The sequence below is a fragment of the Lutra lutra genome, chromosome 4 (assembly GCF_902655055.1).
Source record: "Lutra lutra chromosome 4, mLutLut1.2, whole genome shotgun sequence".
NCBI lineage: Eukaryota > Metazoa > Chordata > Mammalia > Carnivora > Mustelidae > Lutra > Lutra lutra.
Window position 1 is genome coordinate 115942852 of NC_062281.1, and position 15742 is coordinate 115958593.

The window sequence follows — 15742 nt, forward strand, 5'->3', positions numbered from 1 at the left end:
AATCTTTGTCAGAATAATAATAATTGTTTGCCTTTATCACAAATATTACCCTCACAGAGAAGGATGCGCTAGGACAGTAGAGACAAGGAAGACCAGGTATCATAAATGAGACAGATTTCCCCCACAGTGGTGGTGATGGTGATGGTGGGGATGGCCTCGGTATTTTCTCCCCTGCAGTCTGGCATTTAGGAGGAATAGGCTGAGAACATTCCAGCATGTACTGAGAAGGCAGAACTACCTCTCAGGAGCTACATGGGCATTTTAGATTTTTACTATGCTATCAATGTCAGCATTCTTTTCTATCATTTCAGTGAAAATTTTTGAAGTTTTAAGGATAACAGAAGAATGACACAGAAGGATAGAAAATATCTGATGGTAGATATATTTCACACAAGGCACCCTTGCAATCTCTAGAATAACCAATAAAAGAATAAGAAGAGAGTGTATTAATATTACTACTGAGTAGAGGGAGAAAAGGAATAATAAAAATAATAAATCCAAAAGAAGAAAGGAAAACAAAAACAACAAAAACAAAGAAGGGTAAGAAAGGAGAAAAAAATACATAGAACAGGAAGAGAAAAAAATGTTAATTACAATTTAAATTTATATTTGAGGAACACCTGGGTGGGTGGCTCAGTTGGTTAAGCATCTGACTCTTGATTTCAGCTGCGATCATGATCTCAGGGAGGTGAGATAGAGCCCTGTGGCAGGAATGGAGCCCAGTTAAGATTCTCTCCCTCTCCATCTGACCCTCCCCCTGCTCACACATATATTCTCTCTCTCTCTCCCCCCCTCTTAAAAAGAAAAAAAAAAAAAAACATTTAGTATGTTAGAAAATTATATGATATGTTAAGGGACTAAATATTCTAACTGAAGAACAAAGTAGTCGGACTAAATTTTTTAAGAATATTATAATAGATATGTAAAATAATGTAATTAACCAGATTAATGAAATAAAGGAGAAAACCATAAGATTACTTGATAGATGTTGAAAAATATTTGATAAAATTCAACATGCATTCACAGTTATTCTTAAAAAGGTCTTAGAGGAACCCAGGTGGCTCAGTCAGTTAAGTATCTGCCTTCTGCTCAGGTCAGGATCTCAAGGTTCTGGGATCAAGGCCAAGACCAGGTTCCCTGCTCAGCAAGGATTTGGCTTTTCCCTCTGCCCACCACCCCAATTTGTACTGTCTCTCTCTTCCTTAAATAAATAAATAAAATCTTATTTTTTTAAAAAAAAGTCATTAGACAAAGACGGGAACTTCCTTAATCTAATCAAAGCTCACAGTGAAGGAACATCTGGGTGGATCAGTCAGTTAAGCATCTGCCTTGGGCTTGGGTCATGGTCCTAGGGTCCTAGGATCAAGTCCCAAATCTGAACCCTTGCTCAGCAGGGTGCCTGTTTCTCCCTCTGCCTGCCACTATCCCTGCTTGTGCTCTGTCTGTCTCTCTCTCTCTCTCCTTCTCTGACAAATAAATAAATAAAATCTTAAAAAAAAAAAAACTCATAGTGAACAAGTACATGTGATACTTAAATGTTGAAAATCTTCCTCCCTGATATTAGGAATGAGATAAGAAAACCTCTAACATTACTTCTATTCAATACTGATTGGAGGCCTAGATAGTACATTAAGGCAAGAAAACGAAATAAAATATACTAGGATTGGAAAAAATAAATAAAATTTTCATTATTTTGCAGATGACATTATTCCTTGTGTTTAAAAAAAGAATTTATAATTATTAAAATAAACGAACGTATCAAGTTTTCTAGATAAAGTTTAATATTTTAGGCAAAATTTTCAATTAGCAATAATTGCGCCTCAGATAAACCACATTGGCTACGATACTGCCACTGTGCAAAGCTTAAAGTTTAATATTTTAAAATCAATGTGATTTATATGTTAGTCACAGTTTGAAAATGGTATGTTAAAAATATAATACTATAAAAATATAATAAATGTGAGTAAATCTAATAAAAGATCTAAGACTATTACACAGAAAGCTATAAAACATTACTTACAAAGTTTCAAGAAAACTTAACAAATGGAACCATTTATCATATTAGTGAATTAATGAGCCCAACATTGTGATTACTCTCCTTAAATTTATGTATGGATTTAATGCAAACTCATACAATTACTGAAAGATATATTTTATGGAAATTGACAAGAGAATTTCAACATGAAATGCAATGGACCAAGACTAGCAAAGATATCATAGAAAAAGAACAAAAGTTAGGAGTACCTGCTCTCCCAGAAACCAGGACTTATTCATAAGACTACGCTAAGACAGTGTGGTATTGGTACAAAATAGAAAAACAGACTAACAGAACAGAACAGAGTCTAGAAATCTAACCATACATATAAGGTCACCTAATTTACAACCATGTTTGGTACCATAGGCACAGTAGGATAAGGGTATTCTTTTTAGTAAATGACACTAGGTCAACTAAATATTCATTTTAGAAATATTTAGCCCCTACTATATACCACACTCTAAAAAATAATTCTAGATTTATCATTGATATAAATATAAAAAGGCAAAATAATAAACCTTCTAGAAGGAAAAACTAAGAATATCTCCATGACCTTCAGGTAGAAATAGTATCCTTAAGTAGGATAGAAAAGGCATTAACCATAAAAAAAAAAAAGTTAATTTGACCACATTAAAAGCAATAACTCTCTTTATCAAATACACCATTACAAAAGTAAATAGACAAGTAACAAATAAGGGGTTTTGCAGCGTATGTAACAAATAAAAGTTTCATATCCACAGTAATTGAAGAGATTCTATTAATTTTTTTAAAGGAGACAATGCTAAGGAGCTTAACTACTGTGTTTTCTTGTAGGAGATCTATTGTTTCAGGTCTTATATTACATCTTTAAACCACTTTGAGTTGATTTTTGTGCACAGTATAAGATAGAGGTCCAGTTTCATCATTTTGCATATGGCTGTCCAATTTTCCCAACACCATTTATTGAAAAGACTATCTTTTTCCCACTGCATATTCGTGGTTCCTTGTAATAAATTAATTGACCACAGATGCGTGAGTTTATTTCTAGGCTCTCTATTCTGTTCCACTGATCTATGTGTCTATGTTTCTGTGCCAGTACCATACTGTTTTGATTACTATAATTTTATAATATACTTTGAAATCAGGACATGTGATGACTCTAGCTTTGTTCATTCTCAAGATTGCTTTGGCTATTTCAGGTCTTTTGTAGTTCCATAAACATAGAATTGCTTGCTCTATCTCTGTGAAACATGCCATTGGAATTTTAATAGGGGTTGCATTAAATCTGTAGATTGCTTTAATAAGTATGGACATTTTAACAATATTAATTATTCCAATCCATGAACACACATTATTTTTCCATTTATTCATGTCTTCTTCAATTTCATTCATCAATGTTTTTAAGTTTTTAGCATCCAGGTCTTTTACTTCCTTGGTTAAATTTATTCCTAGGTAATTTTATTCTTTTTGATGCAATTATAACTGGGATTACTTACTTACTTTCTCTTTTTGAAAGTTGTTAGTGTGTGGAAATACAACTGATTTTGTGTACTGATTTCACATCCTGCAACTTTACTGCATTTCTTGACTGGTACTTACAGGGTTTTTTGATGGAGTCCTTCAGGTTTTCTATATTTAATATTGTGCCATCTACAAATAGAGTCAACCTTATTTCTTCCTTTCCAATTTGGATGCTCTATTTCTTGTCTAATAGCTCTGGTTAGGACTTTCAGTTCTATGTTTAAAAAAGTGGCAAGAGTTGACAACCCTGTCTTATTCCTGATTTTAGAGAAAAGGCTTTCAGATTTTCACCACTGAGTATGATATTAGCTGTGGGCTTGTCATTTATGGCCTTTATTATGTTGAGGTATGTTCTCTCTATACCCAGTTTGTTGAGAGTTATCATGATGAGTTTTTATCATGAAAGGATGTTGATTTTTGTCCAGTGCTTCTCTACATCTGTCAAAATGATCATATGATTTTTATTCTTCCTTTTGTTAATGTGGTGTACCAGAGTAACTGATTTGAGGATATTGGACCATCTTTGCATCCCTGGAATAAATCCCACTTATCATGATGCGTGACTCTTCTGTTGTATTGTTGAGTTCAGTTTGCTAATATTTTGTTGAAGATTTTTGAATCTGTGTTCATCAGGGGTATTGGCCTGTATTTTTTTTTCTTATAGTGCCTTTGTCTGGTTTCAATATCAAAGTAATGTTGCCCTTTTGGGACTCCCTCTTCTTCTATTTTTTGGAAGTTTGAGAAATACTGCAATTAATTCTTCTTTAAAATTTTATAAGATTTTACCAGTGAGGCCATTTGGTCCTGGGGACAGTTTTGATTATTCGTATAAGCTCCTTACTAGTCATTGGTCTGTTCAGGTTTCTATTAATTCATAAATCAGTCTTGGTAGGTTGTATGTTTCTAGGAATCGATCCATTTCTTACAGGTTGTCCAGTTTGCTGGTGTATAACTGTTCATAGTAGTCTCTTGCAATCCTTCATATTTCTGTGGTGTCAGTTGCAATGTCTTCTCTTCCACTTCTGATTTTGTTCATTCCTGTTATCTCATCAGTTATTTCTAGAAGTTGCTAGTAACTCTATAAAGCACATTTGCCCTATAACTGCCTTGTCTAGGAACCACCTGAGGTAGCAGTCTTGGCAATTTATTCAAGAGTATAAGCCAGTTTGCCAGATCATTTCACGTGAAAGTTTCCAACAAGAAGTTTAAATGCATCATCACAATGACAGAGGACTTTTCAGAAATACCCTAAGGTACACGCACACCTATACAAACTGAGATGTTATGTGAGATTCAGTCAAGCATTATGCGCAAATACGGTTGGAAAAGTGTGGCCCACTGCTTTAAAAGAAGGAATGAATTAGAATAACCTGGAAATTTACTGATAGAAATAGAACAAGAACTGTTTCTCAAATAACATTCAACTTATAGTTAGCAAATCAATATGCTATAGCACAGCGTGATTTAAGAACAATTCAATTTACAGTTCTCTGCTTAACACAAGTGAAAGTTTCATACTACTCATCCCTGTTTGCCCTAGGCCCCAGGGTAAACATCTCCTTGCTAATAACTGGGCAGTGACTCAGAAAAAGAGACAGGAAACAGAGCCTTCAGGCTGTACTGAAACATAGCTGAGATGGTGCCAAGAACAAGCAATCAAGCCCTGGGTCTATCAACAGCTCCACACAAAGGTTAGAGAACCACCCTGCCCCCTTGGGTTACTATTTTATATCTCTTCCCTCTAGGTCTAGCCTTGATAAATCTACTCTCTTTTACCTGTAGACTATTCCAGAGCACCTTTGGTATCTAAAGATTTGGTGACTAAAGGAAATCAAAAGATTCATAGACATCTAAGTGATTCATCTGAATATATTTAATTGAAGTAAATAAATTTGAAATGGTGCACTTTCACAAAAACAAATCTACCTACAGAACCCATGGAATTTGTTGTATGCTTGCTGCATTGATTTAAAAATAACAGCACTGATAACAATGAAACAGTATCAATTTGCAGATTACTATGGAAGTACTTGGCTTTTGGTTTTATCTATCTTGAGATAAATAACAAAATTGTTCAGTAGATCAGTTTACCCCACTATGAAAGAAGTTATCTTGTTTATCTTCCATACCCCTCACAGCAAAGATCATTTTTGACCAAAATCTTTAACTATGGAGGAAAATAACACATTTATCAAAGGGTATTGACCCATCCATAGCATACGCAGCTGTGAATGCTAAAGAACCAGACTGTGAGAACAGTCTGTTGACATCCACATGTGACATCTATTTCTCCCACTGATTGCCAACATCGATTCTCCCATACTGGCCAACTAGGTAGGTGTCCCTTTCCTCTCATACAATTCCTGGAGCTATACGTTAGAACCAAGAAGACTTTCCCAAAAGAGCAAGAGTGCCTCTCTGATAAATACTTGAGAGTAGCTGTGTTTTCCTTCTCTAGGAGAAGAAAATCAATACTATATAACCACTGTGTTACAAATTATGGACTGATAACTCACACTAAAACAAATTAAAATAAAATATAAAAGTGTTAAAGAGCTTTCTTACACTTTCATTAAAAAAAAATTTATAATCACTCCCTTGACTCCATTTAACACTCATATCCCTTCCATTGTCCAACTTACTCACCATCTTCTCTCAAAATGGAAAAATTTGTCAAAAAAGAAAAGAATTTCAAAAGTCTCCCTCTAAAACATCCTTCTTGCTCTCAGGGCTGATTTTCCAGGCTGATCTGATCCAGTGTCTGGGACACACTGAGGCAGTGACTCAACACACACTATTTGATAAGTTGGCTGAATCCTATCCCTCCCCTGGAAGCAGTGATGAGACAGGGCAGGGCTGGCCAAAAGAAGACGAGTATTTACTAAAGGGAGGTCCAAATAGTGGCACTAGCAAAAGTCCCAGCACCAAACAGTTATATACACCATTTCTGGATCTGAGAGAAGAGTCAACTAGCCAACTCAAGAGTGCTAGCAACAACAGCACCCACTACTTATCGAACATTTAACTCTGGGTCATTTATATATGCTACGTCACTTGGTACCTTGGCAAGTACGAGGACTATTATTATTCCCATTTGCCATTAAGACTGACGCTAGAGGATCCACTTCCAAGCTCACTCACGTGGCTTTTAGCAGAGGACCTCAGATGTCTCCCGCGTGAGTCTGTAGGGTAACTCACAGTACAGCTGCTGGCTTCCCCCAGAACAAGTGTTCTAAAAGTGCAAGAGCCACCAAGATGGAGGTTTTGGTATTCTATAACTGAATCTCAGAAGTGACACACCATCATCTCTGCATATTTTATTAGTTACACAGACCAACTGGTAAATATGAGAGGTGATTACACGAGGGTGTCAGTATAAGAAGGTGGGGATCATCGGAGGTGATCTTGGAAGCCGGCTACCACAAAAATTGATGCACAAAGTGTTAAGTTCATACCTGAGAAATCAAGATTTCAACCCAGAGGTTGTCTATTTGGAGCCCTAAGTCCTTTAGAATCACTGAGCTATTATGGAGCTGATACAGAAGAAAACAGGCAGACACAGTGGACCACGCTTCTTGTTTGAAAGCCCACTGCCCACTGGCCTCGGCCTGAGAGTGTCTACTCCAGGGCATCTGGGTCCAGCACAGCTGGAAGTCTTAGCAGCACCCTGGCGTACTTTAGCACAGGACCCTGTCTGCTGCTGTTTCTTCCTTCCCTAATGCCTAGATATTAGAAGTTCTGTCCAAAACCAAGTCTTTGTCCAAGAACAAAGACTTGGGATGGGGCATAAAACACAACTCAGAGAGTGTACTAATTTGGGAGGTTTAAACAGTAAAACAGAATGTTGTTCTTTTTAAGCTCCCTTGCAATTCCCCTCCTTGAAAATCAATTCACATGCTCACTTCAGCTAAACACAAAGGGAAGAAATAAGTTTTCAGTGACTTTTTAAAAGATTGTTAGCCATATTTCTTTAACAGACATTCATTTCCTGGATTAGACGCTAAGGAACTTATGTTATCATTCTATTTTATTTATTCTATGCATCTGTGGACTATAGAGTAGATCATGTTAAGCATAATGCTTTGAAAGGACTCTTCAGAGAAAGAATTAAATGAATTTTCCCATCTATTCTTAATATTCCCCCTACTGAATGCAGACAGCAACAGGAAAATTCAAAGCTATTATTTTTAATGTCAAATGCCTTACTACTCCAATAAAAGGGGGAAAGATATTAAACTTTTTATACAACAAGAACCAGATAGCACATATCTTGAAGAAACACATCTTAATCAAATTGAACATAGGAAATTAAAAAGAGGGTGGATGACTGAAGGTATCCATCCTCATTTAATTAAAAAAAAAAAAGAGCACTGGCAATCCTTATGAACAAGAGAGCATGTATTTCTTGCCTTTGTTCCTTTAAGAGGAATAGTGTGGATTAATTTGGGTTCGGAAGGTTCTGAAAAAACTGAGAAATTGCTGTACTCATTGTCCTGAGATGAAAAAGAAATACCTCTTCTTTTAGACAAGCCCATTTTACGTTAGGAAGCAACACCAGTGAGTGGGAGATATGAACTTCTGAAAGTCACCTCGATAGCCTTGACCAAGGGGATGAAAATGCCTTTCTGATGACTTCAGATAGTGGCTATAAACTTCAGATAAGAAACCTCGTGTAAAGCCTGCTGAGAAACAAAGGCCCTATGTAAGCATAAGGTGGGGAAAGTGGTGGTATTCTTGGGCAGGTTACCTACATAAAATACCCCAAAACTGGCTTACAACTAATTCAGCCAACTATCCTACCATGAGAAAAATCACCACAGCAATTATTTATGGTGTACTCACTATCAACAAGGCACTGTGTGTTGGTATATTTAATCCTTACCACAAACCTGAACACTACATTTAGTCCCATTTTACAGATGAGCCAACAGGTTCCAAAAAGTTAAGCACCTTGCCCAAAATCACGCAGCTCTGGCTCATGCAGCAGAGCCAGGATCGGAGTTTGAATGCAAGCATAATTCCCAGCCATGGTGTTAGCCTGTCACAGCTGCCTCCATAATGCTACAGGCACTATCCTTCTCCCAAGCTAAGAATCACCCTGTTCATCTTTAGAACAGGGAGGACAAAAGGAGCCTCACCACCACCACACACACCCTAACACACACGCCACACCCTCTCATGCCTGCAGAGATTTTAGATTACATTCTGCAAGTCAAAAATACTCCTCAACACGAAATGTGGTTTAATTAGATTATTATAAACCTGAGCCAGGTCTGAAAATATACGGACACATCCATCCATTTTTTCACTTCACACCTGAGCCTCAGCAGAGAATTCAAATAACAATGTTATTGGTTTGACATGTGTCTTAGTTTGTTTGGGCTGCTATAACAAAAATACAATAAACTGGGTGTCTTCTAAGCAATGGACATCTATTTCTCCCATTTCTGGAGACCAGGAAATCTAAGATCAAGGACAGCAAATATGATGTGTGGTGGAAAGCCACTTCCTGGCTCAGAGACAGCCATCTTCTCACTGTGACTTCCCATGGCTAAGAGGGTGAGAGAGATCTGTGACCTTTTTCATAAGGATGGGTCTTGCTTGGAGATCAGCTTCAGCCCGGTCCCACAGGGAGCTCTGGCCCCCTCGTTACATCACAGAGTTGAGGCAAGGGAGTGAACAATCACCCTGGTTTGCCTTGGATTGAGGGGTTTCCAGAGACATGGAACTTTCAGCATTCAATGCAGAAACTAGGACAGTCCTGAGCCAACAAAGATTTCCGTCACTTAAGAGACACTCAGTATTGGCATCAACCTGGAGATGAGAGAGAGACTTTGGGGTGAGGCTGATAGCATTTCTCCTAAGAAGAGGATACTGTAAGTATTAGAAGCCCATTCTCAAAAGTGTGGGATGGGCACACCAGCCTTGAGGGTGATCTCGGCAGGACTCCTCAGCACTCGCCTATACCCAACTGACAGTTTCCTTCAATTCCACATTCTGGCTGTTACATGTGAATATTCATCCACTATGTTTACAGATCAAAAGCCACATCCAATTTCCTCATTAACACTAAAAGATTAAATTATCATCAATAATTCATCACTTGACTTTTTTTCTCATTCCCTTTGTATGAGACCAAAAGATAGACTATAAACAGTGGAAGTTCAACGGGATGTTTTGTAATAGTTCTGAGTTTCTGGGTAACATGAACTCGCTCCACAAAATCTCAAACCACATTTGTCAGCCCCACAAGCCAGTGGGAGGAGGTTGTGGGGTCTCCTCCTCTTAGTCTTTCCAGGTCACAGTTTCTTCTCCCGAAAACGTAACACCAATCCTGGCCTCCCAGAAGAGTTCAGGGGATTCAACACAAAGTAAATGTGCCACCATTTACCAAAGTGCTACCAAAGTGGTAGCCTTTACTGCTAAGTGTTGAACAGAATCTGAAAGCTTGAATTCTATACCAGTGCTGTGAAGTGGGATGAGAGACGTTAACTAATTAAAATCTAGGTGGTAAGAACCTAGATGTCCATCTACAGACGAATGGATAAAGAAGATGTGGTATATATACACAATGGAATACTATGCAGCCATCAAAAGAAATGAAATCTTGCCATTTGCGACGACGTGGATGGAACTAGAGGGTATCATGCTTAGCGAAATAAGTCAATCGGAGAAAGACAACTATCATATGATCTCCCTGATATGAGGGAGAGGAGATGCAACATGGGGGGTCGAGGGGGTAGGAGAAGAGTAAATGAAACAAGATGGGATTGGGAGGGAGACAAACCATAAGTGACTCTTAATCTCACAAAACAAACTGAGGGTTGATGGGGGGAGGGGGTTGGGAGAGGGGGTGGGGTTATGGATATCGGGGAGGGTATGTGCTATGGTGAGTGTTGTGAAGTGTGTAAACCTGGCGATTCGCAGACCTGTACCCCTGGGGATAAAATGTTTATATGTTTATAAAGCTGTAAAAAAAAAAAAAAAAGAAAGAAAGAAAGGATGAATCCCCAAGTTTTGTAGCAACATGGACGGGACTGGAAGAGATTATGCTGAGTGAAATAAGTCAAGCAGAGAGAGTCAATTATCATATGGTTTCACTTATTTGTGGAGCATAACAAATACCATGGAGGACAAGGGGAGATGGAGAGGAGAAGGGAGTTGAGGGAAATTGGAAGGGGAGGTGAACCATGAGAGACTATGGACTCTGAAAAACGATCTGAGAATTTTGAAGGGGTGGGGGGTGGGAGGTTGGGGGCACCAGGTGGTGGGTATTGTAGAGGGCACGGATTGCATGGAGCACTGGGTGTGGTGCAAAAATAATGAATACTGTTATGCTGAAAAAAATAAATAAATAAATAAATAAATAAAATCTAGGTGGTGGTCGGAACGGGGTTCCTTATCTGCAGAAAAGGCAGCGCCTCATATTCATCCTAGAGTGCACTTGAATGGCCACTCAAAAAGATTTAGATCTTGGACTTTTATCAAGTGATTCTAAAATATTAACTGGAGTAATTACTTTATACAAAGCCAAAGGCCATTAAAAATTTTTTAAACCTAAAGCAAATGCTGGTTTGTGTGGTTTTATGGTCAGCATGTATTGGGGAGGAGAGTAAATAAAGCTTTCATACGCCAGTCTGATTTGGGAACAGGAGTGAGAGGGGCTAACAGGATTCCAGCTGCAATTCAACTAGGCTCTTTACACTGTGAGCATGGTTCAGTAACTGCACTGACACGTAAATGGGTTTATCCTTGTAATTCAAATAATTGCTTTGGTATTTTCAGCACCAAACAAGTATGAAAGCTCTGTATAAAAGCTGCAGAAAATTCCCGGGGGAAGGAAAGTATCTATAGATCGGCCTATGAAACTATATACTATCCCCACTTTCTTCACCTTGTAAGGGAAAAAAACAGAAATGCTAAATGATACCTGTTTCATGGTTTGTCAGAATAAAATGAGATCATTATGCCAAAACCTTTGATAAACTGTAGAGGCTCTTATAAATGAAAGATTGACTACCCTAAGTATCATGAAATTCAGAGTACCATCTCACACACACACACACACACACACACAAAGTTACAGCCAAATGTGCAAACCAAAGGAGTGGGAGGGGGGAGGCTGGTTCTTCTCAGCTTTTTGACAGGAAGGCCAATTTTCTCCCCTAAAATAAACTTAGTCTGAGACAGAGCTGAAAAGATTTGTCAAATGTAAATATCCACTGGTTAACTAGAAGTGAATTATAAACAATACCTACTCAGGGTTATAAGCATTAATGGGGTTAAGTGGAATTTCACACTTGAGGAATTTCATATGCTCAATCTTGACCCAGCTTCAGAAAATATGTGGCTTTACTGTAAAATGCCCTAGAGACTCAAGAGGCGTGCTGTTAGTCTGTAGGCAACAAGCAGCAGAATTTAAATCAGGATGGAAAATTAAACACATGGCACTCTCCCCTGGCCTTCTGTTTCTCTCTGGGGGGAAAGAATCTTACAGGACTCCTCCTTCTTCCTAGCCCTCTTTTCTCTCAAGTCTATAGCCTGCGTCAGCCTCAGAGTGGTTTTTCTTGACCACCTCTTCCTCTTCACCCCACGCCACTGCCTCAACAGCTCGACACCTGGTCCTTTGGCCGCACCCCTTCCCTACAGACTCAGGTTCTGGAGAATTTCCCCAGCTGTGGCCTTTCCCAAATGAATTCATCTTTCTGTCTGCCACCACATCAGTTCTCCTAAAACGGGGGTCTCAGAGGCCCACCAAATGCTCTGAGAAAATCAGAAATTCAGGGGTCAAATCAGTTTAGGAAATGTCACTTATCATATCTCCTTCCTGGAGCATCCCTTTTGCAAATTAAGGGTCCTGGAAAGTCCTGCAGTAAAGACACCAACTTCACTTTATTTAACCCAGATTCTTCAAACTGAGTAATATAACTAACAACCCCAATGAGATAAGTACTATTATGAGGTAGCCATTTTACAGAGGATGAGAACAAGGCCATACAAGGTTAGAGAACTCCCAAAGGTCATACAATCACTAAATGGTACAGCTGAAGTTCAGACCAGACTAACTCCAAAACAACACTTCAGGTATCCTATAGCACTACAAAAGGAGAAACAATCTCTTTAAGTTTCTACTATTCCAGGCTTCTGATCAAAGATTTCCACTAAATCTCCCTACATGCCATTTATATTCTTTAACGAGAGCCTTGCTACTCAAAGTGAGACCTAAGGAGCAGTACCACTGGCATCATCCAACAGTTCATCAGAAATGCAAAATTTTAGCTCCCATGCCCCAACTGGTGACCACCAGCTCAATGGAGCCAGAATCCACACTTACCACAGAACCCCATTTGAGATACACCACTCTGGAAGGTCTTTAGAGCATAATCTAATCTCTGTTTCCTATTCTTCCACTGGTAATTCTGTCTTCCACAAACCATGTTTCCCAGACCCATCAGCCAGGCAGTACAAATGAGTAGTATCCGTCACCAAACAATATCTCTCTGACTCAGCCCTCACCCACTCTTCCTCCTCAAATTCCTCCCAGGAGGTTCTGGGATTTCCCCGCATGTGTCTTGTACCCTAAAGTCTGATATCCACTATTTTTCCCCCTCCCATTCTATGGCCATCTATAGTCTCTGCCAACACCAAGCTGGCAAGTGTGCCACCAGCAACTGCTGGGGACAGTGACCGTCCTGATGCCTCAGATGCTGGGCCAAGCTTCCCAACACAGAGGTGCAGGACATGGTGGGACTGCCCTACCAAGGCCTGCACTAGGCCCTCAGCTTCTTGGACACAGACTGTGAACAATCCTTCCACACACCCCACATGGAGCTCGGAGCCTTCACACTTCAGACAAAGGAAGAGGTGAAGCAGGGCACAGTGGGAAATCCAACAATTAGGACAGAAGGATTATTCATTTTACAAAATGATTCCCTACAAGGGAATCAAAAATATATATTTCTGAAAGATTTGATTGACAAGAGCACTTTCCACACAACTTTGCAGACAGCCCATGACCATGGCCTGAAGTGGGACACACGCACGCACTCTCTTGTAGACACCAGATGTGGCCCTGTGGGGAGGACACAGAAGAAGAAGAGGAAAGAAATCTAAGGGCCTAACCCAAGACAAGGGCTGAAACAGGCATGCGTGGCCTCTGGAAGACTCACAACTTAAATGATCCAACTTGAAGAGCTAAGCAGTAGATGCCTCCAGACTAAAGAAGGGGACACAGGAGGGAAAGGGGTAGAAGAAAAAGTGACAGAGGAGCTGATGCCAAGGAAGCTGGCCAGGGATGGCTTGAAACCCCAGATAAAGAGGCCATGATGGCATCTGTCCCCTCGCTGTCAAACCTAGGTGGCCAGGACAGGAGGTTATCCAAAGAACTCTAGGGCACCCCACTCCTTCTCTCCACAAAGAAGAAGGCAGGTGAGGCAGAAGACAATGAAAAAGATGTTCTCTGAGATCATGCAGGTCCAAAGACAGGATGCCAGACAAAGGCTGGATTGTCCTGGGCACCCACTCTGCACCTTGCCTGCCAACCCGAGCGATCACAGGGCCCCACAGGATTTTGCATATAGTCACCCACTTTTCATCCACCTTTACCACCACCCTCCTTGGCCAGGGACCTCTCATCCTCTGCAATTAAAGAGCCCTATGTCTGGTCCCCTAAATTCTCTTCTGCCTGTCCCTAACTCATTCTCCACAGAGCAGCAGGTCCAGTGTATATCCAGCTGGCCCATTCCTCTCCCACTTGCTGTCTTTGCGCCATTTCCATTCCTTGGACACATCAAACTTTCTCCCACCTCAGACACTGCAAATGCTATTTTTTTTTAAGATTTTATTTATTTATTTGACAGAGAGAGATCACAAGTAGACGGAGAGGCAGGCAGAGAGAGAGGGAAGCAGGCTCCCCGCTGAGCAGAGAGCCCGATGCGGGACTCGATCCCAGTACCCTGAGATCATGACCTGAGCCGAAGGCAGCGGCTTAACCCACTGAGCCACCCAGGCGCCCCGCAAATGCTATTTTTTACCCTCTCTTACTTGCACACAACCTGTCTGCCCACCCTCCCAGTGCTTCACCTAGGCTCCTTCTGTTCTGTTCAGACCTAGTTTCAATGTCACTTCCTTAACGACATCATAAGTGTCTTAGGACTCCCCAAGACCAGACAAGAGGACCCTGCTCTGGCCTCTTATATTCCCCCCAGAACTCCAAACTTTCCTGATAACATATATCATAATTTCATTTAACTAATCACTTATGCACCTAAAATAATTATTTCTGCAAAGTATTTATCTTATTTATTTATTATGCATCACCAGGGCATAGGACATATGTCTAGCATTTAGTAGGTACTTAATAAATATCTATGGAAGAAAGAAGGGGAAGAGGGAGGGAACAGCAAGAAGAGAGGGCTATTTTCCAGATCAGGAATTCACGGTTTTTCTCATCAAACTCCTTGAACAGTAATGTCAAACAACTGAAACTAACTTCATTTGGCATCATCTGTCCACGGAAAACGATACAGGCAGGAGAGACTTTACCAAAGTCAAGATCGGCAGGTATCTCTCAGTTCTAGAAGTAAAAATATTGTTCATCCAATTCCTGACTCCCATCTATTCTTAATTAGGAAGAAAAGCAGCACTGGGCAGTGATGGCCAAAACTGAAGTCTTGACACCAATTTATTCAAACAAGAGACTATATGGATCACATCTCCCATCTGCTCCCATAAATCACTAAGGATATATTTAGAGAACATGTTACAAGTGTATACATATACAGGCACAAGAACATTTGCCAAGATAAAACAATATTACTATGTCTAAAACATTTTTTCCCTTTACAATGTGAATTCAGTCTTCCAGTGGAAAATACTTTTAAACAAAAAAGAGACATCTCCTCTTTGTCTGACTTAAATTTCAGACCAACTCAGCTACACTTCCAGGGGCCTTGCCAACCCAGGGACACTTGATGGATTGCACCAGGGATGGGAACAGGGACACAGAGCAACAAATAACTCCCAGACCTCGTTTTACCCTCCTTTCTCCAGTCCCCTTAAGAGCTGCAATTAGATGTTTAACCCATGACCAATACTGATTTCCGCCTTATCTTCCTTCTCTGCCCTGTGGTGAGGTGTAAATGAACAGAGAAATATCAAAAAGCAACAGCAGCAGTAGAGAGAGAGGCGGTTGCTTAAAGGCTGAGA

At 39.9% G+C, this 15742-nt stretch overlaps 1 non-coding gene across 1 annotated transcript; it reads right to left on the reverse strand.

Annotated features, from left to right (window-relative positions):
* Positions 1 to 1728: 1728 nt before the first annotated feature.
* LOC125099416 (U4 spliceosomal RNA) lies at positions 1729 to 1864 on the reverse strand. Its single transcript, XR_007127152.1, has one exon. It is a non-coding gene; the product is annotated as a U4 spliceosomal RNA (small nuclear RNA).
* Positions 1865 to 15742: the final 13878 nt, after the last annotated feature.